This window comes from Pelophylax lessonae, assembly GCF_965119305.1.
Source record: "Pelophylax lessonae genome assembly, chromosome: 3".
Classification (NCBI taxonomy): Eukaryota; Metazoa; Chordata; class Amphibia; order Anura; family Ranidae; genus Pelophylax; species Pelophylax lessonae.
The window spans coordinates 49,306,384-49,330,756 of record NC_138770.1 but is presented as its reverse complement, the minus strand read 5'-3'; the positions used below and the strand labels follow the sequence as shown (position 1 = coordinate 49,330,756).

The 24,373-nt window shown below is 48.1% G+C and overlaps 1 protein-coding gene and 1 pseudogene across 2 annotated transcripts in view; one reads left to right on the top strand and one right to left on the bottom strand.

Moving 5' to 3' along the window:
• LOC309550900 (3-galactosyl-N-acetylglucosaminide 4-alpha-L-fucosyltransferase FUT3-like) overlaps positions 1-24,373 on the bottom strand; it is a 1,045,386-nt gene that overhangs the window by 412,881 nt on the left and 608,132 nt on the right. The window lies entirely within an intron of this gene.
• Positions 7,801-24,373, top strand: part of LOC309550311 — a 45,315-nt pseudogene continuing 28,742 nt past the window's right edge. Inside the window, exon 1 of the transcript in view lies at positions 7,801-7,806. The product of the transcript in view is annotated as an uncharacterized misc_RNA (transcript). The remainder of the gene's footprint in view (positions 7,807-24,373) is intronic.

The following is a 24,373-nucleotide window of genomic DNA, read 5'->3' as shown; positions in this document are numbered from 1 at the left end:
TGGAGGGAAGTAGCTACCTTATGCAAAAACCCTGGATCGGTTTTTAACACTATTCTGTCCTGAAAAATCAGAAGAAAAGGCACCCTAATTGAGAGGGCCTGCAACTCACTGACTCTTCGAGCCGACGTCACTGCAATCAGGAATGCAGTTAAATCCTTCAAGGGTTCGAAAGGAACTGTTACTAAGGCTTGAAGGACTAGGGATAGGTTCCGACATGTTCTGACTACTACAGGCTTAGCCCAGGCAATTGCCTTGAAGAACCTAGCTATAATGGGATTTTCCCGAAGGGAACACTGGAGAAAAATGCCAACGGCAGCAGCCTGCACTTTCAAAGTACTAAGGGAGAGACCCTTATCGACACCCTCTTGAAAAAAATTCCAGAATAGATGGTAAATCCGGGAATAGTCTATGATTTCAGCCAGTCAAGAGTTAATTTTTTCCAAACTTTGGAATATATTGCTTTCGTGACATGCTTTCAACAATTGATCAAGGTCTTCACTACCTTGTCTGAGAATCCTTGGGAACTTAGTATCTGTTCTTCAGATACCAAGCTGTCAGTTTTAAGGATGTGATGTGCAGATGGAATACTGAACCTCCGAGTCAACAGGTTCTGTCTCAAGGCAGAGTTATTGGAGGTTGAGGTTAAAGCCTGTAAGGCATGAAAACACGGCCTTTAGGGCTAACAAGGAGCTATTCGTATCAATCGTTGTCCTCTTGGACAAATTTCCGGAGGACTCCCGAGATTAGCCTGACTGGGGGGGGGGGGCATAGCAAAGTTTGAAAAGTGTTGATCCCCATTGGTTCAGGGAAGAAAACCTTTTTGCGTATGTGCCGGAGCTGCAAAGAGGTCTACTTCTGGTAAACCCCACCTGCCCTCAATTTCTGCAAAGTCCTTTGAGTTGAGGGACCAATTGTCCCGACCCACCTGGTGGCGGCTGAGGGGGTCTGCTAAGACGTTCTGAGTCCTTCAGATGAAGAGCTGAAATGGAGGCAAGATTAATCTCAGCCCAAGAGAAAATTTTCTGGGCTATGAACTGCAGCCCCCGACTCTGTGTACCTCCCTGTTTTTTGAGGTACGCCACTGTTGCAATGTTGTCGGATCGAATCTGAAGATGAGTCCCCTTGATGTCTGTCTGAAAGACCTCTAAGGCTTTCTGTACTGCCATGAGCTCCGATTCGACAAAATCTGTGCTTCTAGCGGCAGACCATTCTCCCTGTGCCAATTGGCTCTGGATATGTGTACCCCATCCGGAAGAGCTCACATCTGTGGTTATTCTTTGCGATACCTGAATAACTCAGTTCAATCCCCTGGTAGGGTCAAGTGGTGATCTCCACCACCATAGGGTTCTTTTTACCCTGGGGGGAACTTTCACCTTCAGGTTCCAAGGAATCCAGAGATCCATCCCAGTTCTTTAACAGGAACCATTGGAGGGGACGCTGTTGATATTGTGCACAAGGGACAGCTGGAAAAACAGAAGGTCATAAGGCCTATGACTTGTGATGTCCCTGAGTGAGACCCACTGGTTGGTTTGTAAAGAAGCCACCATTTGAAACAACTTTAAAACCTTAATTTTTGGGAGAAAAATCTTCTGGTCCAGAGAGGAGATCTCGAATCCGAGATACGTCACCCTCTGGGAGGGTGTTAGGCAAGATTTTTGCTTGTTGATCATCCATCCAAGTGACCCAAGGAACTCCTGAACTGTCTGGAGATCCCTTTCTAGTTTCTGACCCAAGTCCACCACTACTAGGAAGTCATCCAGGTAGGGGATGATCAGAATTGACTTCTGTCTCAGTGGGGCTAAAGCTTCCCTCAAGACCTTGGTGAAGATACAAGGGGCTGAAGATTGGTTATGTCCGATTTCCAACCCTAGCTTCACTGCTAGTCATAAGAACTTCTGGCTTAGTGAACAGGGATGTGAAAATAAGCATCCTTTAAAGTCCAGTGTTGCCATGAAACCTTTCGGATACAGCAAACTTCCTATGGAATGCACTGATTCCATGCGAAAATGCTTGTATTTTAGCGAGAGATTTAAAGTCAAATAATAACTCCCGAGAGTTGTATCACAAAGATGTGGGAGTAAAACCCTCTGCCCTGTTCCCCCTTTGGAGGAGGTATCAATACTTTTTGATCTACTAAGTCTACGATCTGGAGACTTAAAGCATCTGCTTTGACTCGATCCCTGGGTAGACTGGTAATAACCTCTGAGGGTTGGGAATTGAATTCCAGTCTGTACCCTGTGGACACAGAATAAAAGGGCTTGACGCAATTCCCTTCTACTGTGGGAGGAAGGCCCTTATCCGCCCACTCCGTGAAAGGAGTCACTGCGGCAGTGGCGGCCGGCAGGGGGCGCAGGGGCGCTGCCCCCCCCAAAAAAAATAAATAAAAATTGTCCAATTTTTGCCCACTAGGGGCGCCAGACCTAGGTGGTTATGGGGGGGGGTGGGGTTTTTGAAGCCACCTGCGGCGGGCAGAGGCGCCGATTGGTGGCCTTCTGGGGGTCATCTGGGCGGAGAGCAATGCGCCCCGACACCCCCCACTTTGCTGATGTCCAGGCTGTGATTGGTCCAGACTCCAGCGATAACACCAAATGTAACACACCTGCTCCCCATTCACACCTGAGACCTTGTAACACTAACGAGTCACATGACACCAGGGAGGGAAAATGACTAATTGGACCCAATTTGGACATTCACTTAGGGGTGTACTCACTTTTGTTGCCAGAGGTTTAGACATTAATGGCTGTGTGTTGAGGAATTTTGAGGGGACAGCAAATTTACGCTGTTATACAAGCTGTACACTCACTACTTTACATTGTAGCAAAACGTAATTTCTTCAGTGTTGTCACATGAAAAGATAAGAAAATATAGTAAATCACATGAAAAGATATAAGAAAATATAGTAAATAACGACAGGAGACGTTTTGGAAAGTTTATTAAAAATCTTCATCTGGTCTTCTGCCCTTTTGCTGTCCGCTCTTCTGCTGTCCAATCTTCTGCTCTTTTGCCTCCTCTGGTCTTCTTCCTCCGGTCCTCTGGTGATTATGCCGGTCTCCGGGGCTTGTTATATAACCATTTTGGGCGTGGCCTCCGGTGACGCCACTGGGAGGCCCCGCCCCCTTATGTCACAGATGACGTCATCTGTGCCATAAGGGGGCAGGGCCTCCCAGTGATGTCACCGGGAGGCCACGCCCAAAATGGCTATATAACAAGCTGCAGAGACCGGCATAATCAACGGAGACATCGTCTGAGGAGGAAGAAGAAGACCAGAGGAGGCAAAAGAGCAGAAGATTGGACAGCAGAAGAGCGGACAGCAAAAGAGCAGAAGACCAGAAGAGAGGAGAAGACCGGAAAAGACCAGATGAAGATTTTTAATAAACTATCCAAAACGTCTCCTGTCGTTATTTACACACACTGCCTTTTATGGGGTGAATGGGTAGGGGTACAGTGTACCCCATACCCATTCACATAGGGAGGGGGTCTGGGATCTGGGGGGCCCCTTGTTAAAGGGGGCTTCCAGATTCCGATGAGTCCCCTGTCCGCAGACCCCCACAACCACCGGCCAGGGTTGTGGGGAAGAGGCCCTTGTCCTCATCAACATGGGGGCAAGGTGCTTTGAGGGGGGGTGCAGAGCTCCCCCTGCCCCAAAGCACCAACACCCCCCCATGTTGAAGGCATGTGGCCTGGTATGGTCCAGGGGAGGTGGGGCCGCTCGCTCGTCCCCTCCCCCTTCCTGCCCTACTGGGCTGCATGCTCGGATAAGGGTCCGTTTTACGGTGTGGGGCTACCCTCAAATTCCATGCCGGACCCGAAGGGCCTGGTTTGGAACCTGGGGGGGGGGACCCCCACGCCATTTCCCCCCCCCCCCCCCATTTTTGGCGTGGAGTTCCCCCTTAAGATTCTCACAGCGCAAGCAGCGCTGATCCGACTTGCGGTGAGACTTCTATTCAAATCAATAGGCTCCCATAGGGAACTATTGATTTTGAATGGAGGCAGAAAAAACGCTGCTAAAAGCAACATGGCCAAACGTGCAATAACACCAATGGAGAAAGCTACTGAAAGCACGTTTGACAGCTGCTTTTTCCCGGCGTCAGAACTGGCTTTGCAGCACGTTTTTTCTAACGTCCCGTGTACATGGAGCCCAAGAGGGAAGTTTCAGGAAACAAACAAAACTAAATTTTAAATAAAGATTTTTTTTTTTAAGCAAAATAAGGGTCAGTGCCCATCAATGCAGCCTCACCATTGCAGCCTGATCGGGGACCATCAATACAGCCTCATCATTGCAGCCTGATCGGGTACCATCAATGCAGCCTCACCATTGCAGCCTGATCAGGGACCATCAATGCAGCCTCACCATTGCAGCCTGATCAGTGCCCATCAATGCAGCCTCACCATTGCAGCCTGATCAGTGCCCATCAATGCAGCCTGATCAGTGCCCATCAATGCAGCCTCACCATTGCAGCCTGATCAGTGCCCATCAATGCAGCCTCACCATTGCAGCCTGATCAGTGCCCATCAATACAGCCTTACTACTGCAGCCTGATCAGTGCCCATTAATGCAGCCTCACCATTGCAGCCTGATCAGTGCCCATCAATGCAGCCTGACGTCAGATTTCACAGAGCAGAGATCTCTCGTTTACTTGGCAGCCTCTTAATACGATGTCCCAACTCCAATGATAGACCGAACACTGGTCCAAGAGATGGGATTTTGTATTACAGAGGCCACCAAGTAAACAGGAGAGCCTCGCTCTATGTAATCGACTGCGCTCGTTCCCCCCCCCCCCCCCCTCAGAGGCAGCCAAATGCAAATATTGGCATACAACACACAATATAATATTTGCACCCAGTTTTTAGTGAGAAAAAAAGAAAAAAAAAAAAAGGGCTCTGGAGCTGAATTGGTTAAGGTTGCCTATCCCTGCACTAGAAACAAAGGTAATGGAAAAGCATGGAATACAGGACTAGCAGGGAAGTCAAGAGTTTTATGCAGCACTGGGGCTCTCAGCTTACAGGCAGGCATACTAGTACAAAGACACTTACAATACTGGGATGCTTCTAGGTAAAGAAGGGTAACAATGTAGATGAGGAACATTGTGTTGCACAGGGGTCCCAGGAACACAGGTATACAGGATACAGTTGGGGTGCACAGAGGGTCTAGAACAGAAGGATACCTATTGGTACAGATTTGGGGGGGGGGGGGGGAAAGAGTACCAAGCTGGCCCACTATTATGCCAGAGGTGAGGGCTCCTAAAAGGGGAAGAGGAACTAAGGAACTGCCTGATCATCTCCAGAGCTCCTGAAGGTAAAGATGTTGTGCTGAAGAGGACTCCCAAGTTTGTGGTCCTCTGACTCACCTGAGCAGGCAGCTATGAGGAACAAAGAACAGGTAAACCAGTAAGATCCCCTAGCAGCACTGAAGCACAGGGATCACAGCCCAGTAGGGAATACAGGCAAAGCTGGCTGGAGTACACGCAAGGACACTGGGAATAGGTGGTAGAGCAAGGAGACACAAAGGATCACAAGGAATAGGTAATAATTGACAGAGACAAACAGCAATCACTAGGAGCAGACAGAAGTGAGCAGAGACTGAGCAGGAAACTAACTAGGAATACACATGGGGACACTGACTGCAGACACAGGAGCTGATAATAGGAGGTAGGCTGATACTCACAGGGTATGGTGGAGGTGTAGGAAGGCTGATAGCTGGCACACTACACTGGGCTGATCACAGAATACACCAGGTGCAAGGCTGCAGGCAGGAAACAATACAGGGGTCGGTTTAAATAAATCTGGAGCACTCAATCTGGTGCAGCTGTGTATGGTAACCAATCAGCTTCTAACTACAGCTTGTTCAATTACTACTTGCTGGCCAGCCCTTTTCTGGAACTTTTTGTTCCAAGTTTAAGAGACGGTTCACATTAATGCAATTGCGGAGATCACATGTTATTCGGAGCGCACTGCTCCTAAATGACATGCGATCTCATGTGCGGTGCAAATTTCAGCCATACACTTTGTATGGCTGAATTCACACCGCATCCGCAATAAACGTGCACATGAGGCTTTTTTTGAGCCTCACTAGAATTGGATCGCACAGTGGTTCACACTAGTGCGATCCGATTCTGTGCATACTTGCAGATCGCACTGCAATATGCGATCGCAACTGGGGGTGTCGTTAACTTTTAATTGACACCCCCTGCGTATCGCATATGGCAGTGTGAACTGCCAGATGTGCGGATGCGATGCGGGATCACGCTGCATATTCGCAGCGTTCCCGCATCGCACAAGTGTGAACCGGGACTAAATTAGCATTTTTGCTGGGACATTACTTAGAACCCCCAACCATTTTATTTATATATATATATATTTTTGTTGCTTACAAGTTAAAACCAGTTTTTTTTTTTGCTTTAAAAAAAAAAATAGAACCCCCAAACATTATATATATTTATATATATATATATTTATATATATATATATATATATATATAATGTTTTTATTTTTTTAGCAGAAACTCTAGAGAATAATATGGGGATTGTTGCAATATTTTATGTCACACTGTATTTGCTCAGCTGTCTTTCAAATGCAATTGTTTTGGAAAAAAAATACACTTTGAAGAATTTGAAAAAAAAAAAAGTTTCTATCATTTTTAAATATTTTTTTGTATCACTTTTATTTCTATTTCAAAGAATGTAAACATCCCTAGTAATAGAAATAGGCATGACAGGACCTCTTTATTGGGAGATCTGGTGTCAAAAAGACCCCAAATCTCTCATTTACCCTTAAAAAAAAAAAAACAAAAAGAAAAATTACACTTTGACTTAACCACTTGAAGACTGGACCTTTTTCTGAAATGTGTTGCTTACAAGTTAAAATCAGTAGTTTTTTGCTACAAAATTACATAGAACCCCCAAACATTGTACGTTTTTTTTTTTTTTTCAGCAGAGACACTAGAGAATAAAATGGCGGGCTTTGCACTACTTTATATCACAGTGTATTTGTGCAGTGGTCTTTCAAATGCAATTGTTTTGGAATAAATACACTTTAATCAATTAAAAAAAAAAAAAAAAACAGTTTTTGTTTTTATTTATTTATTTTCATTTTTATTCCAAATACAAAGTATGTAAACAACCCTTGTAATAGAAATATGCATGACAGGTCCTCTCTTTATTGAGAGTTCTATTGTCAAAAAGACCCCAAATTTCTAATTTACCCTTAAATGTATGAAAAAAAAAAAATTGACACTTTGACTTAAAGCGGAGTTCCGGCCTCAGATTGAAAGCCCCCGTGTCCTGATTCAACATTCATTGTTGTTTTGTTCTCATTCCGGTGCCTCCCGGAAGCTGGGCGGGTTCCTGGCTCAAAGGTGGAGATAAGTGTGTCTCCACTTCTGCCATCGGGGGAGCGTCCGATTGCTAGGCGATATTGTTATAAGCGTGCGGGTGCCGCCTTCTCCTTACCCCGCTGAAGAATTCACGCCCACTGACGCAACGCGTACGGGGGGGGGGGGAGTTGTGACGTCACCCGTGACGCTCCGGAGGGATCGCTGCATCGGAGCACATCATAGCTACATGCTTCTATGTTTTCCTCAATGCACTGGGAAAGTGCTTTTTATGTGAGTAGTACTTTTTAAGCATAAAATAAAAGTCGTTTTAGATGGAGAGCACTAGATGTTTTCATGTCTTTTATGGGATGCACGACTGCTGATTGATCTTGGAGTTCACTGCAGAGCACAGGAGATCGGGTTTTGGCAGAAGTCCATCTGGTTATTTACCCTGTTTTAAAGTGCAATGACCTTCAATGGTCGAGTGATGGAGGTGAGAGGCTTGTACAAGCTTTGGTGACGGATTTACGTTTGAAGTGGTGCCTGTATTCATCCTAACAGCACGGGTCTCCTAAATACATCTTTGTGCATACTTCTGTGAAGTTGGAGGGACTACTCTATCTACCATATTTATGTATTTTACTTATGGACAATTTTAGTATACATCGAGCAGTTAATGCGATTCATTGTATGCAATTTTAGCGCTGCACCTTTTTTACATATAAACACTAAAAATTAGCCCAATTTTTTTGTTTATTGTGAAAGATAATTTTACAGCGAGTAAAGAGATACCCAACATGTCATTCTTAAAATTGCGCAGGCTCGTTGAATAGTGACAAACGACGGTATTTGAAAATCTCCATGGGTGACGCTTTAACATATTTTATAGGTTACCAGTTTAGAGTTACAGAGGAGGTCTAGCACTAGAATTATTGCTCTCGCTCTGATGATCGCGGCGATACCTCACATGTGTGGTTTGCACTCCGTGTACCTATGTGGTCAAAAAGACCCCAAGATCTCTCATTTACCCTTAAAAAAAATAATAATATTTTCTCCCCATGAAAGATTTACCCCCTTCATGACCAGGCCATTTTGTGCGATTCGGCACTGCATTATTTTAACTGACAATTGCGCATTCGTTCGACGCTGTACCCAAATAAGATTTATGTATTTTTTTCCCTACAAATAGAGATTTCTTTTGGTGGTATTTGACCACCTCTGAGATTTTTCTTTTTTGCGCTATAAATAAAGAACAACCGACAATTTTGAATAGGAAAAAAAAAAAGGTTCTTACTTTTTGCTATAAAACATTCCCATTAAAAAAATGTATAAAATCAAATTTCTTCATCAATTTAGGTACTATGATATTGTGCGGCAGGCAAATCGGACACTAAGGGTCCTTTCACACGGGCGTTCCGATCAGATCCACCTGTCAGTTTTTTAGGTGGATCTGATCGGATGCCCCATTCAGCCCTATGGAGCAGCGGGTTGTCAGCGGTGACATGTCCGCTGACACCCGCTGCCATCCGCATCCGATCCTGTCCGTGAAATCCGGACGGATGGAAACCCTATTTTCCATCCGTCCAGGGGATCGGATAGGATTGGATGAGAGCGGACAGGCGGTCGGTTCTCATCCAATTCTCCCATAGAGAGCAGCGGGGTCTGACATCTCCCTCTCCGCACACAGTGTGGAGATGGAGCTGTCAGCCGCCGGCTCAGCACGGATCAGAGGATCGAGCAGAGCACGGTCCGCAACGGAATGCGGACCATGTGAAAGGAGCCTAACTGACAATTTTTACACTTTTTGGGGACCAGTGACACTAATACAGTGATCAGTGTTAAAAATATGCACTGTCACTGTACTAATGACACTGGCTGGGAAGGGGTTAACATCAGGGGCGATCAATATGGTTAACTGTGTGCCTAGCCAGTGTTTTTTAACAGGGCGGGAGGTGCTTTTACTAGAAGGCATGAATCAGTGGTTCTGCTTTACAGGAACACAGGATCCATGCCTTCCCTACTGACACAACGACGACCTGCCTTGTTTACATAGGCAGACTGTCATTCCCAGTCAGTGTATGGAATGATCAGCGGGTGCCAGCAGACATCAGGTCCATGGGACCCACTGTGAAAAATCACAGCAGGAGCGACCTGCCAGCGGCGTGCACTCGCGCCCGATACCCGTAAGTGCAGGATCACATACATACAGTATACTGTATGTGATTCTGCACAGAACGGCTGCCCTTCATGCTATGGGGTGGTCGGGAAGTATTTAGGCCAGAGAACCAGAAGTGACATTGGAGGTCGCTCCAGTCCTCCAAGGGCATAGAGCTGAGTAGGGGCTATCTTGCCCTCACTCGACTCCCTCTATCAGATCGGTTCCGGGCTAACCGACGGCACTGGTAAGCTCGGAAATAACTGGAAAGCAGTGAGGGGTGCCTGCTCCCGCCTCCTTCAAAAGTGATCCCATGGTAAATCCACCACCATGCTATGTCTCCATGTATGTGCTTTATTAAAAAAATGCTGTTGTATACCCTATTTCAGAGCACCGCGTCGGCGCTCACGTGACCGCCCACCATTTCCTCTCCCGATCTGATAGCTAAAACCTGGAAGCTGATTGGTTTCCATGCAGAGATGGATTCTTCTTGAAAATACAATCCCCCCTGGGGAACATCGTACATTAGCTGTTGCTCCGGCAATGGCTGAGAGAATGGTGGATGACAAAAGGTGGATAACAAGTCTTAGGCCGGGTTCACACTGCTCCGACATGGAAGTCGGAAGCCTACTTTGCCCTACGACTTTATGTCTGACTTCCATGCAACTTCAATGAAGGGGATCCGACTTTGATAGGACCATATCAGGCTCTTTGAGTCTGGTATAAATCTTGAAGGGGGATCCCCACGCCAAAATAAAAAAAAATAATAAAACGGCCTGACCCCCCCCCGCTACAATCCATACCAGACCCTTATCCGAGCATGCAGTCCAGAAGGTCAGGAAAGGGGGGGGGGTAAGTGAGCACTCCCACCGGATCATACCAGGCCACATGCACTCAACATGGGGGGTGGGTGCTTTGTGCCCCCACCCCAAAGCACCTTGTCCCCATGTCCGCCCAGGGCATGATGGGGCGGTGATGTCACAAGGGTGGTGGGTCTCCGAATGATGTCACTGAATCTCCACACCCCAATGGTATGTAAGAAATGGCAGACACCTGGAGGTAACATAACAGTGGGATCTAGAGTCGGGAGAAGACATCAGTGGAGGGGGATGGGGACAAGGGCCTCTTCCTGACAACCCTGGACAGTGGTTGTGGGTGTCTGCGGGCAGGGGGCATATCTGAATCTGGAAGCCCCCTTTAACAAGGAGGCCCCCAGAACCTGCCCCCCACATGTGAATGAGTATGGGGTACATACCCCTACTCATTCAGCCACCACAAAAGTGTAAACAAAAAAATAAAAACACTACATAGGTTTTTGACAAAGTCTTTTAATAAAGTAGCTCCGTGTCTACTTTCTCCGGAGATGTCTTCTTCCATTGGTTTCCCCTTCCTTTGGTTCTTCTCCCTCTGCTTAGGTCTTATTCCTCTGGTTCTTCCTCCAGTTCTTCTGCCTCCACTGTCTTCTTCCTCTGGTTGTTCTGCCGGTTATTCTCTCTCCGCTGATGTCTTCTCCCAACTCTAGCTCCTGCTGTTGTGTTAGCTCCAGGTGTCCCCCCTTTCTTATATAGCCATGGGGCGTGGCCATCTGGTGACGTCATCTGGAGTCCCTGCCCCCTTGTGACCGACCCATCATGCCCCGGACGGACATGGAGACAACGTGCTTTGGAGTTGGGTGCGCAGAGCCCCGCCCTAAATCACACTCACTTTCCATTGTTAAGGGCGTTTGGCCTGGCATGGTCCATGGAGGGCCCCTTTCCTGACCTGCCAGGCTGCATGCTCGGATAAGAGTCTGGTATGGATTTTAGGGGGAGACCACGCCGTTATTGTTCATTTTATTTTGGCATGGGGTTCCCCTTCAAGATTGTCAGAGCACAAGTCGAATGCCAGTCGGATTAGTTAAGATGATGAGCCCACTTTAATGCGACTTACATTCAAATCAATGGGCTGACATTGTGCCCAAGTCAGACTAAAGTAGTGCAGAAACCTTTTTTAACCTTTTTGTTTACAAGATTAAATCAGTATTTTTTGCTAGAAAACTACTTAGAACCCCCAAACATTATATATATTTTTTTAGAAAAGACTCTGGAGAATAAAGTGTCGGTCATTGCAAAATTTTTTGTCACGCGGTATTTGCGCAGCGGTCTTTAAAACGCCATTTTTTTTGGAAAAAATTAGAAAAATCACATTTCACTGCATTTAAAAAATACTAAACAGTAAAGTTAACCCATTTTTTTGTATATTGTGAAAGATGATGTCACGTCGAGTAAATAGATACCCAACATGTTACGGTTTAAAATTGCGCCCCCCCCGTGGGATGGCGACAAACTACGGTCAATAGAGATCTCAATCTGCAACGCTTAAAATTTATTTAACGGTTACCAGTTTAGAGTTAGAGTGTAGCTCTTTTTTTAAATTATTGCCCACGCTCTGCCGATCGCAGCGATACCTCACATGTGTGGTTTGAACAGCGATTTCATTTGCGGCTCGACTTGCGTATACGTTTTTTTTGTGCGCGAGCTAACGGTGACGGGGGCGGCTATATTATTATTTTTTTTTTCCTATTTCTTTTTTCTTTTTTTTTAACTTTATTACAGGTTTTTTAAAATAAAAAAAAATCTGATCACTTTTATTGCTGTCACAAGCAATGTAAACATCCCTTGTGACAGCAATATGTGTGACAGGTACACTTTATGGAGGGATCGAGGGTCTAAAAGACCCTAGACCCCTCCACTACACTTCCCTGTATGCAAAACGCAGAAAACGGCATTTTTGCATACAGCCGTTTTTCAAATTTGCCGCCTTTTGCAGCACAGTAACCTGGAAGTGACGTCATGGAAGCCGCCTCCGGGTTACGTCATTGGAGACCCGATGCCGTTTCCGGCATTCATCGGGACTCCATCCAGCCGGCAAACGTGCCGGCTGGGTGCTCGGGGCTCCCGGTGGGACGGGAGCCCCGAGCAAAGCCACGTCCCCTCCCGCCCCCCCCGGGTAACGATCGAGCGGCTCCCGAGCCGCATCGGTCGTTACCGACGGAAAGCCGACCGTCGGCTTCAAACCACGGTACCGGGATGATGCCTCTAGCTAGAGGCATCATCCCGGTATAACCCCTTAAAGTCAGCCGACGTAGGTCTACGTGGCTAGACGTTAAGTAGTTAAAGTCGGACCGACACAAGTGGGACCAGTTAAGACGACTTTCATAGGGAACCATTGATTTATACATGTCATGCGACATGTGCTCCCAAAGTCGGAGCGTATGTCGCACCAGTGTGAACCGGGCCTTAAACACAAGTCTTTTGGGATAACAGGTAACAGCAGAACCTTGTAAAGAAACCTATGGAGCTACGTGGACCAGTATGCCTGCTGGTCTTTGGGCAAAGCTGCATATCTGTGACGCTGTGTGTTAAGCAAGTTGTAGGCTGCTGTTTACAGTATAGGGGAAAATTATAAAAAATAATTGGAATTTTGACAGACTTTGTACCAAGCTAATACTGTGAGTTATGTGTATTGTGCTTTAGCTAGCAGGCTGTTAACCAGGGGTTACCATTGATTCTGTGTTTTTTCAGTCTTTTTGGGCTCTGCCCTCTACCCTGTGTTGATATAAAAAGGGGGAGGGCTCTGTCTGAGGGCTCCTGAGCACATGAGAAAGAGCAAACTGGGATATGGACTGATATAGCTGCCTCCTCTGAGGAAAGCAACCCTTTTGTGGGTACCCAAGCAGAAGGCCCACCAAAGATCAAGTGGATTGTCTGAACAAATGGACTTTATCACATGGAGAGGTATGGACTAATAACCTGGGGATAGAGAGGAGAGTCTTATTCTGCAAGATTCACTATACATAGTTGCCAACAGTCCTGAAATCACGGGAAATTGGCTTTGTCCCGGTGTTCTGTGGGGGACCCCTCAGATCAATGGGACGGCCGAAAATTTAGTCTGTGAAAACATGGCTGCGGGATCTCCCTTTGGCTAGCAGGTCACTTCTCTGTGTACAGTGGAGAGGGGAGAGGCCTCTGACCCGACCAGCTATTCTCTTCAGTGTACAAGCAAAGCAATTTACTTGTACACTGTACCCGATTAGCTGCCTTGGTCAGAGGTCCCTCCCCTCTCTTCTGTACACAGGGAAGTGACCTGCTAGTGGGAGGGAGATACTGCAGGCACCACAGAGCTGCCATCTGCCCCCTCTCAATTCTTAGTGAGCTGACAGACAGAGGTGCAGGGGAAGATGCTGCCTGCAGGCACCACAGTTGCAGGTAAGTGGCCATGGGGCGATCTGCTGGATGTTCTGTGTGTTGGGGGGGGGAGTACAGAGCTGTTTTGGGGTTGGAGGTGCACATCAAGTCCTGTAGCATGTCCGCACACTCTCTGACTGTCTCCTGTACCAAGTCCGCACACTCTCTGACTGACTTCTGTACCATGCCCGCACACTCTCTCTGACTGTCTCCTGTACCATGTCCGCACTCTCTCTGAACATCTCCTGTACCATGTCCGCATCCTCTCTCACCGTCTCCTGTACCATGTCCGCACTCTCCCTGAACGTCTCCTGTACCATGTCCTCATCCTCTCTTACCATCTCCTGTACCATATCCGCACACTCTCTGACCATCTCCTGTACCATGTCTGCACCGTCTCTGACCGTCTCCTGTACCATGTTCTCACAGTCTCTGACCATCTCCTTTCAAACAATCCTTTCCCTCTCTCTGATCACTACCTTATTAGTTTCACTCTCTCCCTCTCCTCCATCTCCTCTCCCTCCAGCTACCTTACAGTTACCCGCAGAAACCTACGCCATCTCAACCCTTCTCTTCTCTACTCTGCTACCGACCACCTCTATGACAAAATCGCACCCCTGTCCTGCACCAACCTTGCCACTTCTGTCTACAATGCTTCACTCTTAGCCTCCCTGGACACACTGGCCCCCCTCACCACACACACCGAATCAGGCCCCGACCCCTTCAACCTTGGCAAACAGATAACACTAGAAGTCTGAAAAAGCATTGCCGTGCTCTTGAGCGCCTATGGCGTAAGACTAGGTCTCAGAAGGACTTCAACCGATATAAATCTGCCCTCCAAAAATACAATTCCAGTCTCCACACTGCCAAACAGACCTATTTTATCACTCTCATTAACAGCCTGTCATCACGCCCCCGGCAACTCTTCGCTACCTTTAATTCTCTACTCCGTCCTCCACTACCCCCTCCCACCAACTCACTCACTGCCCAGGAGATTGCCTACCACTTCAAACAGAAGATTGATACAATTCGTAAGGAGATCATTGCTGTTCAGATACCTTCCATGCCGTATGCTTCATGCCCACAGGTGCGATCATTTCTTCCCTCATTCAACCCCGCCACTATAGATGAGGTTGCTAAACTACTTGCTAACGTCCACTTAACGACCTGCCCTCTGGATCCTGTTCCCTCGCAAATGCTACGTTCACCTTCTGGCCCTATTCTACGCTCTCTAACCCACATCTTCAATCTCTCCCTCTCTTCTGGCATCTTCCCCAACTCTCTAAAACATGCACTAGTCAGCCCCATAGTTAAAAAGCCCTCACTGGACCCAACCGATCTGAACAACCTACGCCCTATTTCCTTGCTCCCCTTTTCATCCAAACTCCTCGAACGTCTAGTCTACAACCGACTGTGCCACCACCTTGCCGAGAATAGCCTCCTTGATCCCCTTCAGTCTGGATTTCGGCCTCAACACTCCACTGAAACGGCTCTCCTAAAACTGACAAACGACATACTAATGGCCAAAACCAATGGGCACTATTCTGTACTCCTACTTCTGGACCTTTCTGCTGCCTTTGATACGGTTGACCATCCCCTCCTCCTCAAAAAACTCCATGCCTTTGGTCTCCGTGACTGTACTCTTCACTGGTTATCTTCCTAATCATCCAACCACACCTTTAGCGTTATGTACAATTCTACTACCTCCTCTCATCTTCCCTTCTCTGTTGGGGTCCCCCATGGCTCTGTTCTTGGACCCCTCCTATTTTCAATCTACACCTCCTCCCTGGGTCAGCTGATAACCTCCCACAGCTTCCAATACCATCTCTACGCTGACGATACCCAAATCTATCTATCTACCCCTCAGCTCTTTCCCTCATTCTCCTCACGTATCACTAATTTACTATCAGATATATCGGTCTTGATAAAATATAACAAGCTGCGCTAAAACAATAATCCAGGCTGTGATCACACGTGTGTATATATAAAGTCCCAATAGTTATACCTGAAAGGTTTCACATGTACTGTTACTTTAAGGCTGGCTCCACCCAGGAGTGATGACAAAGGTCAAGGGGCAGAGTGGCCATCTTAGACACATGTAAGGGATGCATTGATATATACTGAGCTGTCCTGTAATGCATGTTGGAGTGTACAGTGAGTACTGAATAAACATCCATTGTCCCAGATCAGAGTCCTGTGTCTCTCACAACACGGAAAATATTACAGTGGCGACGAGGATGGTATTTACAAGGTTACTATCCGTGTGAGAAAAAAAAGAAGAAGAAAAAAAAAAAAGAAAACTCTGGATTGTCACCTGGATACAAACACCCACTGAGCCCCACACCCACTGAGCAGGAAAATGTCATTGATCGGGACTAGAGTTGAGCGGACACCTGGATGTCCGTGTTTGGCAGGTTCGGCCGAACTTGACCCGGACTTTTTCCGAACTTTACCCGGACACCGAACCCCATTGAAGTCAATGGGGCCCCGAACTTTCAGGCACTGAAATGGCTCTAAAAAACCAATGGAAAGGGCTAGAGTGCTGCAAATGGCAGCAAAATGTAGTTAAGAGCATGGCAAGTGCTCTGCAAACAAATGTGGATAGGGAAATAACTTAAAACAACAAAAAAAAAACAGAAAAATAAAACAAATTTCTTCATCTGTGAAGGACAAGGCCCATATGGAGTAGGAGGGAGGTTGAGGTGGCGGTGGATGTGGCGGTGTAGGTGGAAGCGGCGGTGGAGGGGGACGAGGTAGCCAACACTGCTTTTTTTCAGTCATTTTAAATGAGGGTACACCCCAAAAGAGTGAGAAAGATCAAAAATATAACAATGGCTGGGTAAGGTCGGTATCCATCGCTATTCTGCACAAGGTACAGAAAAGTCCCGTGGGATCCATGCCTGGTTCATTTTAATGAACGTGAGCTTGTCCACATTGTCTCTGGATAGGCGGCTGCGCTTGTCTGTGATAACGCCCCCAGCCGTGCTAAATACACGTTCAGATAATACACTGGCTGCAGGGCACGCCAGCACCTCCAAGGCGTAAAGGGCAAGCTCAGGCCATGTGCCCAATTTGGAGACCCAGAAGTTGAAGGGGGCAGACCCGTCATTCACTACATGTAGGCGTGTGCACACATACTGCTCCACCATGTTGGTGAAATGCTGCCTCCTGCTAAGACGTTCCATATGAGCTGCTGGTGCTGCTGTTTGTTGTGGTGTGCTGACAAAGCTTTTCCACATTCCGGCCATTCTGAGGTGCTGGCGGTGCCCTGGTTGCGTTGGCGACCTCTTCCTCCTCCTCCTCTGCCTTGGCCTTGTGCTTCCACTGTGGCCCCGCTGTCAGGTGGGAATGCCAGCAGCGTCGCGTCTACCAGCGTGCGCTGGTACTTGCGCATCTTGCGATCGCGCTCCAGTGAGTGAATTAAGGACGGTACGTTGTCCTTGTAACGGGGATCCAGCAGCATGGCCACCCAGTAATCAGCACAAGTTAGAATGCGGGCAACTCGGCGGTCGTTGTGGAGACACTGCAGCATGTAATCGCTCATGTGTGCCAGGCTGCCCAGAGGCAACGAAAGTGGGAAACGAAAGTCCTCTGTGGGAGGTGTATCGTCTGTGTCCTCTGTATCCCCCCAGCCACGTACCAGTGATGGCCATGAGCTGGCCTGGGTGCCACCCTGCTGTGAACATGGTTCCATCTCCTCCTCCATCTCCTCCTCCTCATCCTCCTCATGCTCCAGAACTGTGCCCCTGCTGGACAATTGTGTCCCTGGCGTTTGTGAGTGCAGGAACCCACCCTCGGAGCCACTTGCGAATGACTGCCCTGAAAGCCTTGGAAATTATCCCTCTTCCTCCTCCTCCTCCTCCTGTGCCACATCCTCTTCCATCATCGCCCGAATCGTTTTTTGAAGGAGGCATAGAAGTGGGAAAGTTAAGCTGACAACGGCGTCATCTGCACTGGCCATGTCGGTGGAGTACTCAAAACAGCGCAACAAGGCACACAGGTCTCGCATGGAGGCCCAGTTATTGGTGGTGAAGTGGTGCTGTTCTGCAGAGCGACTCACGCGTGCGTGCTGCAGCTGAAATTCCACTATGGCCTGCTGCTGCTCGCACAGTCTTTCCAGCATGTGCAAGGTGGAGTTCCACCATGTGGGCACCTCACATATGAGGCGGTGAGCGGGAAGGCCGAAGTTATGCTGCAGCGCTGACAGGCGAGCAGCAGCAGGGTGAGAACGCCGAAAGTGTGCACAGACAGCCCGCACTTTCTGCAGCAGCTCTGACATATCGGGGTAATTTTTAAGGAACCTCTGCACCACCAAATTCAGCACATGCGCCAGGCAAGTGATGTGCGCCAAACCAGCTAGGCCCAGAGCTGCTATGAGATTTCGCCCATTATCGCACACCACCAGGCCAGGCTTGAGGCTCGCTCATCGGTTTGCTGTTCCATGCTCCTCCACAACTCCTGCGCGGTGTGTGGTTTTTCCCCCAAACAGGCAAGTTTTAAAACTGCCTGCTGTCGTTTACCCCTGGCTGTGCTGAAGTTGGTGGTGAAGGTGTTACGCTGACCGGATGAGGAGGCGGTAGAGGATGAGGAAGCGGAGTAGGAGGAGTTAGGAACAGGAGGCAAACTGAAGCGCCCTGCAATCCTCGGTGGTGGAAGGACATGCGCCAAATTGCTATCCGCCTCAGGCCCAGCCGCCACTGCACGTACCCAGTGTGCCATCAGGGAGATATAACGCCCCTGACCGTGCTTACTGGTCCACGTATCGGTAGTTAGGTGGACCTTGCCACAGATGGCGTTGCGCAGTGCACACCTGATTTTTTCCCCCACTTGGTTGTGCAGGGAAGGGATGGCTTGCCTGGAAAAGTAGTGGCGGCTGGGCATGACGTACTGTGGGACAGCCACCGACATAAGGCTTTTAAAAATGTGCATCTCCACCAGACGGAATGACAGCATTTCAAAGGCCAAGAATTTTGAAACCAAAAAGAGAGAGAGAGAGGGCCAAGCGCCGATCTAAGTGCAGCAATATAGGCAATTTATTGGACACACATGAAGAATGTTACTCACAAAGGATGTATAAAATCAGGCATCTTAAAAGCAATAGGGGATCTCTGAAGTCACTTCCAGGGTGGGCTGTCCGGTCAGGCTGTGGCGCTGATGCTGTGGAGGGTAAGCGGCGATCTCCTGTTGCGAGGCAGGGGACGTGCTGATCCTCAGCGGTGGTGATGCAGCGTGGACACGCCGGTCGGGTTGCCGTGACGTCACTTCCGAGACACCAGGGAGATAGAACGGCGACGCGTTGCGGAGCTCCGCTCCTTCTTCAGGCCGCCTGCATCACCACCGCTGAGGATCAGCACGTCCCCTGCCTCGCAACAGGAGATCGCCGCTTACCCTCCACAGAATCAGCGCCACAGCCTGACCGGACAGCCCACCCTGGAAGTGACTTCAGAGATCCCCTATTGCTTTTAAGATGCCTGATTTTATACATCCTTTGTGAGTAACATTCTTCATGTGTGTCCAATAAATTGCCTATATTGCTGCACTTAGATCGGCGCTTGGCCCTCTCTCTCTCTCTTTTTGGATTCATACAGGGTTGCTTCACCCTCTACAAGCCGGCAGCCAGCAAAGTGTACTAGCAATCCCACCAGACTTTCACCATTTGCCCGCATCATAGCCTATTGCAGCAACCCGCTCAGTCCGTTTGCGCCAATCTCTCCCCCCCTCTCTCTACAAGAATTTTGAAATGCTGGCATTCAGGGCCAGGGATCGCGGGTGGGTAGGGGGGTACTTCCTCTTCCTCTGAAGTGTTTGGGAGATGGAAAGCTGAACGCTTCCACGGGACATTGTGGAGATGGTTGGTGACCCAGGTGGTGGTGTTGCTGACAGATCGTCTGTTTGCGGGGTGGAAGGTGCCGGTATCACTACAGAGGTGGATGAAGAGGCTAAGACTGCAGCAGAAGAGGAAGCAGGAGGAGCCAGAGACCTTTCTTGGTTTTGAAGGTGTCTACTCCACTGCAGCTCGTGCTTTGCACTTAGATGCCTGATCATGCAGGTTGTGCTCAGGTTGAGAAGGTTTATGCCTCGCTTCAGGCTCTGATTGCACAGGGTGCAAACCACTCGTGTCCTGTCATCAGCACATTGTCTGAAGAACTTCCACGCTAGAGAACTCCTTTGAGCTGGCTTTGGTGCGCTCGGTCCCTTGCTGCGTTGGGCAGTAGCAGGCGTAGTGTCTAGGGCACGGCCGCTCCGCTTCTGCACCCTGCTCCCTCTTCTGCTGTGCTGGTGGTTCTGTGCGACCACCGCCTCTTCCTCCAAACTACTCAGGTCACCTGCATGACCTTTATTCCATGTGGGGTCGAGGATCTCATCGTCCTCCACATCATCTTCCAACCAGTCTTCACCCCTGCTCCCCTTGTCGGTCTCCACAATTCTGAGTGCCGCAGCAGTTGGCACCTGCGTTTCGTCATCATCGGAGACGTGCTGCGATGGTCCTTCCATGTACTCATCTTAAGAAATAAGTGGTTGGGCATGGCTGCACTCAATCTCTTCCACTTCTGGGGCAGGGCTAGGTGGATGGCCCTGGGAAACCCTGCTGACAGAGTCATCAAAAAGAAGAAGGGACTGCTGCATGACTTGGGGCTCAGACTGCTTGCCTGATTTGCAAGGGGGTGAGGTGAAAGACAGTTGGACATCGGCTGCAGGTGCCAACTCTGACCTTTCTGCAGTAGACTGGGTGGGAGACAATGTGAAGGAACTGGAGGCACTGTCAGCAACCCAATCTACTATCGCCTGTACTTGTTCTTGCCTCAACACTTGTAGAGGCTCATGATGCCCTACCAAATACTGCTGCAGGTTCTGTCGCCTACTCACACTTGAGGAAGGTGTTTCACTTGTGCGTGTAGCTGGCACAGATCGACCACGTCCTCTCCTTGCAACAGGAGCTCTACCAGCAGCACCATGACCCAGGCCACGGCCCCTATTTGACGTTCTCCTCATATTTCTGTAATTTATGATCTTGCCCTAGAAAGGTGTTTATTGAATAGCGGAACAAAACAACAACAGTATCGCACGGGTGTATCTCACAGTCAAATATGCAAACTATGCCGCAATTTAATTTTTTTTACCCCAAAAGGGTGTTTATTAAATAGCGGAATAGAAAAACAGTATACAAATACAACGGGTGTATCTCACAGTCAAATATGCAAAGTATGCCGCAATTTAATTTTTTTCACCCCAAAAGGGTGTATATTGAATAGCGGAATAGAAAAAAGGATATAAAACGGTGTATCTCACACGTACAAACACAGACTAGGCCCCGATTAGAATTTTTTGTACCCTAAAGGGAGGATGAGGAAGAGGAGTAGGAGGAGTTCGGAACAGGAGGCAAACTGAAGCGCCCTGCAATCCTCGGCAGTGGAAGGAGATGCGCCAAAAAAATTTAAAAGGTGTATCTCACACGTACCGATACAGACTATGCCGCAATTTAATTTTTTTCACCCCTGAAGGGTGTATATTGAATAGCAGAATAGAAAAAAGTATATAAAACGCTGTATCTCACACGTACAAACACAGACTAGGCCCCGATTACAATTTTTTGTACCCTAAAGGGAGGATGAGGATGAGGAAGAGGAGTTGGAGGAGTTCGGAACAGGAGGCAAACTGAAGCGCCCTGCAATCCTCGGCGTTGGAAGGAGATGCGCCAAACAAATTTAAAAGGTGTATCTCACACGTACCGATACAGACTATGCAGTAATTAATTTTTTTTTACCCCAAAAGGGTGTTTATTAAATAGCGGAATAGAAAAACAGTATACAAATACAACGGGTGTATCTCACAGTCAAATATGCAAAGTATGCCGCAATTTAATTTTTTTCACCCCAAAAGGGTGTATATTGAATAGCAGAATAGAAAAAAGGATATAAAACGGTGTATCTCACACGTACAAACACAGACTAGGCCCCGATTAAAATTTTTTGTATCCTAAAGGGAGGATGAGGAGTAGGAGGAGTTGGGAACAGGAGGCAAACTGAAGCGCCCGGCAATACTCAGCGGTGGAAGGAGATGCGCCAACCAAATTTAAAAGGTGTATCTCACACGTACCGATACAGACTATGCCGTAATTTAATTTTTTTCACCCCAAAAGGGTGTATATTGAATAGCGGAATAGAAAAAAAATTATAAAACGGTGTATCTCACACGTACAAACACAGACTAGGTATCAGAATAGAGGTACTCACCGAGGCCGAGATGCCGAGAGCGGTTCGCTGTTGCGACTAAGCGCACTCCGCCCCTCTGGAGGTGATACAGAGGGTGGATGGCACAAAGAGGCACAAGCTACCAGCAGGCAGGTAGAGCTTGCGTGGAGGTCCTGTAGAGCTGGAGCAGAGACTGATCAGGATCCAGCAGAAGAAGTCCGGAGCAGGCTGAGGGTCAAACACAGGTAAGCAGACAATCCAGGTCACAGGCTGAGGGTCAAGGCACTGGAGATAGGAGACAAGACTAGGTCACAAGCAGAAGGTCAAGGCACAGGAGACTGAAGGTAAATCCGGGTCGCAGGCAGAGGGTCAAACACAGGTAAGCAAAAGCAAAGTCCGTAAAACAAGCCAAGGTCGGGTCCAGGAGAAGAGCAGAGGAGGTCAGGGTCAATCCGGGTCACAGCAGGTAAATGATCACACAGGAAACAGGAACTCAGATACAGGAAGCTGAAAGACAAACCAGCAATTCCTCTGAGCACTTGCTCAGCTTTTATAGGCAGCCAGGAAGTCATGTGGAAGTCATGTGGTGCTTGTCATGTGATGACCAGTCTGCAGCTGAAGGTTTCTCTGACAGTTCCCCCCCCCCCCCCCGAGGGGCGGCCCCTGGACGCCCAAACTGGACATCAACTCCGGATGATTTGCATGAAAAGCTCGGATCAAGCGAGGGGCATGTATGTTTCTTGAGGGTTCCCAAGAGTTGTTTTCAGGTGGGTACCCCTTCCATTTGATTAGGTATTGGAGAAGTCTACCCCTCTTCCTGCAGTTCAGTATGGCTTCAACCTCAAATTAATTTTCTCCATCCACCTGGACCGGTGGAGGAGGCGGCTCCTCTCTTCCCGGGAAGGGGCTAGGAATCACTGGTTTTAGTAAGGATGCATGAAAAACAGAATGAATCCTGTAAGAGCTGGGTAAGGCCAATTCAAAGGCCACAGGGTTAACCATCCTCTTGATTTTGAATGGCCCTATGAACTTTGGGCCCAACTTCCATGAGGGAAAAGGTATTCTGAGGTTAGCTGAAGATAACCAAACTTCCTCACCGACTTTGAAAACCGGGTTCTCCTTCCTTCCCCTGTTGTAGTACTTCTTATAGTCATCCTGGGCCTTTTGCATGGTTTCCTGAATCCTTTGAAAGTTCTGTTGGATGGAGGCTATGCGATCTTGGACAGCAGGAACAGATAATTCAGGGGTAGTGTTTGGAAGGAAAGAAGGGTGAAACCCAAAGTTAGACCAGAAGGGCGTTTGGTTGGTGGCTGAATGAACAGAATTATTATACGCGAACTCCGCGTAGGGTAGCAGAGAGGACCAGTCATCCTGGGAGCCAGAAGAGAAACAGCGGAGATACTGCTCCAGAGTTTGGTTCGTTCTCTCTGTCTGGCCATTGCTTTGAGGGTGATACGCAGAGGAGAGACAGACCTTTATTTGTAGTGCTTTACAAAGTTCTTTCCAAAATTTGGAGGTGAATTGAATCCCTCTGTCAGAAACAACACTGTCGGGTACTCCATGTAGCCTTATTATTTCTTTGATAAAAATGTTAGCTGTCTCCAAAGCAGAGGGGGTGCCCACCATGGGCAAGAAGTGTGCCATTTTGGAAAGGCGGTCGACAACAACCAGAATGGAGGTGAAACCTTCCGAGGGAGGAAGATCAACAATGAAGTCCATAGAAACTTCAGCCCATGGGCGTTCTGGAATGGGTAAAGGTCTAAGTAATCCCCAAGATTTGGTGTTAGCCACTTTACTGCGCTGGCAAGAAATACAAGAGAGGACATACTTTTTACAGTCCTGCCTCCAACCAGGCCACCAAAAAGAACGGGCAACCAATTCTAAAGTCTTTTGAGTCCCAAAGTGACCAGCCAGTTTATGGTCATGAAGCAACTTTAACGTCATGGGTCTAGCCTCCGGTGGGACAAAAATTCTTCCTTGGGACCAGAACAAGTCATCTCGTTTCTCCAAGGAGGATATTTCTGGGTCAGTACAATGGCTGGATGCCAACTTGATGGCGGTCATAAGATCAGTGTCTGTGAGCAGAAGGAAGTTTTGTGGAGATAAGATGGTGCTAGGTTCCGTTGACTGAGGAGATTCAGGGAACATCCGAGAGAGTGCGTCTGCTTTCCCATTCTTGAGGCCAGGTCTATAAGAGATATGAAAGTTGAACCTAGAAAAGAAGAGGGCCCACCGGGCTTGCCTGGGTCTTAAGCGTTTGGCTGTCCTGAGGTATTCTAGGTTTTTATGATCGGTGAAGATCATGATGGAATGGGAAGCACCCTCCAACAGATATCTCCACTCCTCCAGAGCGAACTTGATGGCCAACAGCTCCCGGTCTCCCACATCATAATTCCTTTCCGGGGAACTTAGTTTCCGAGATGCAAAAGCTACAGGATGGAGGAGAGCCTTAGTGCCTTGTCTCTGGGAGAGGATGGCTCCAGTGGC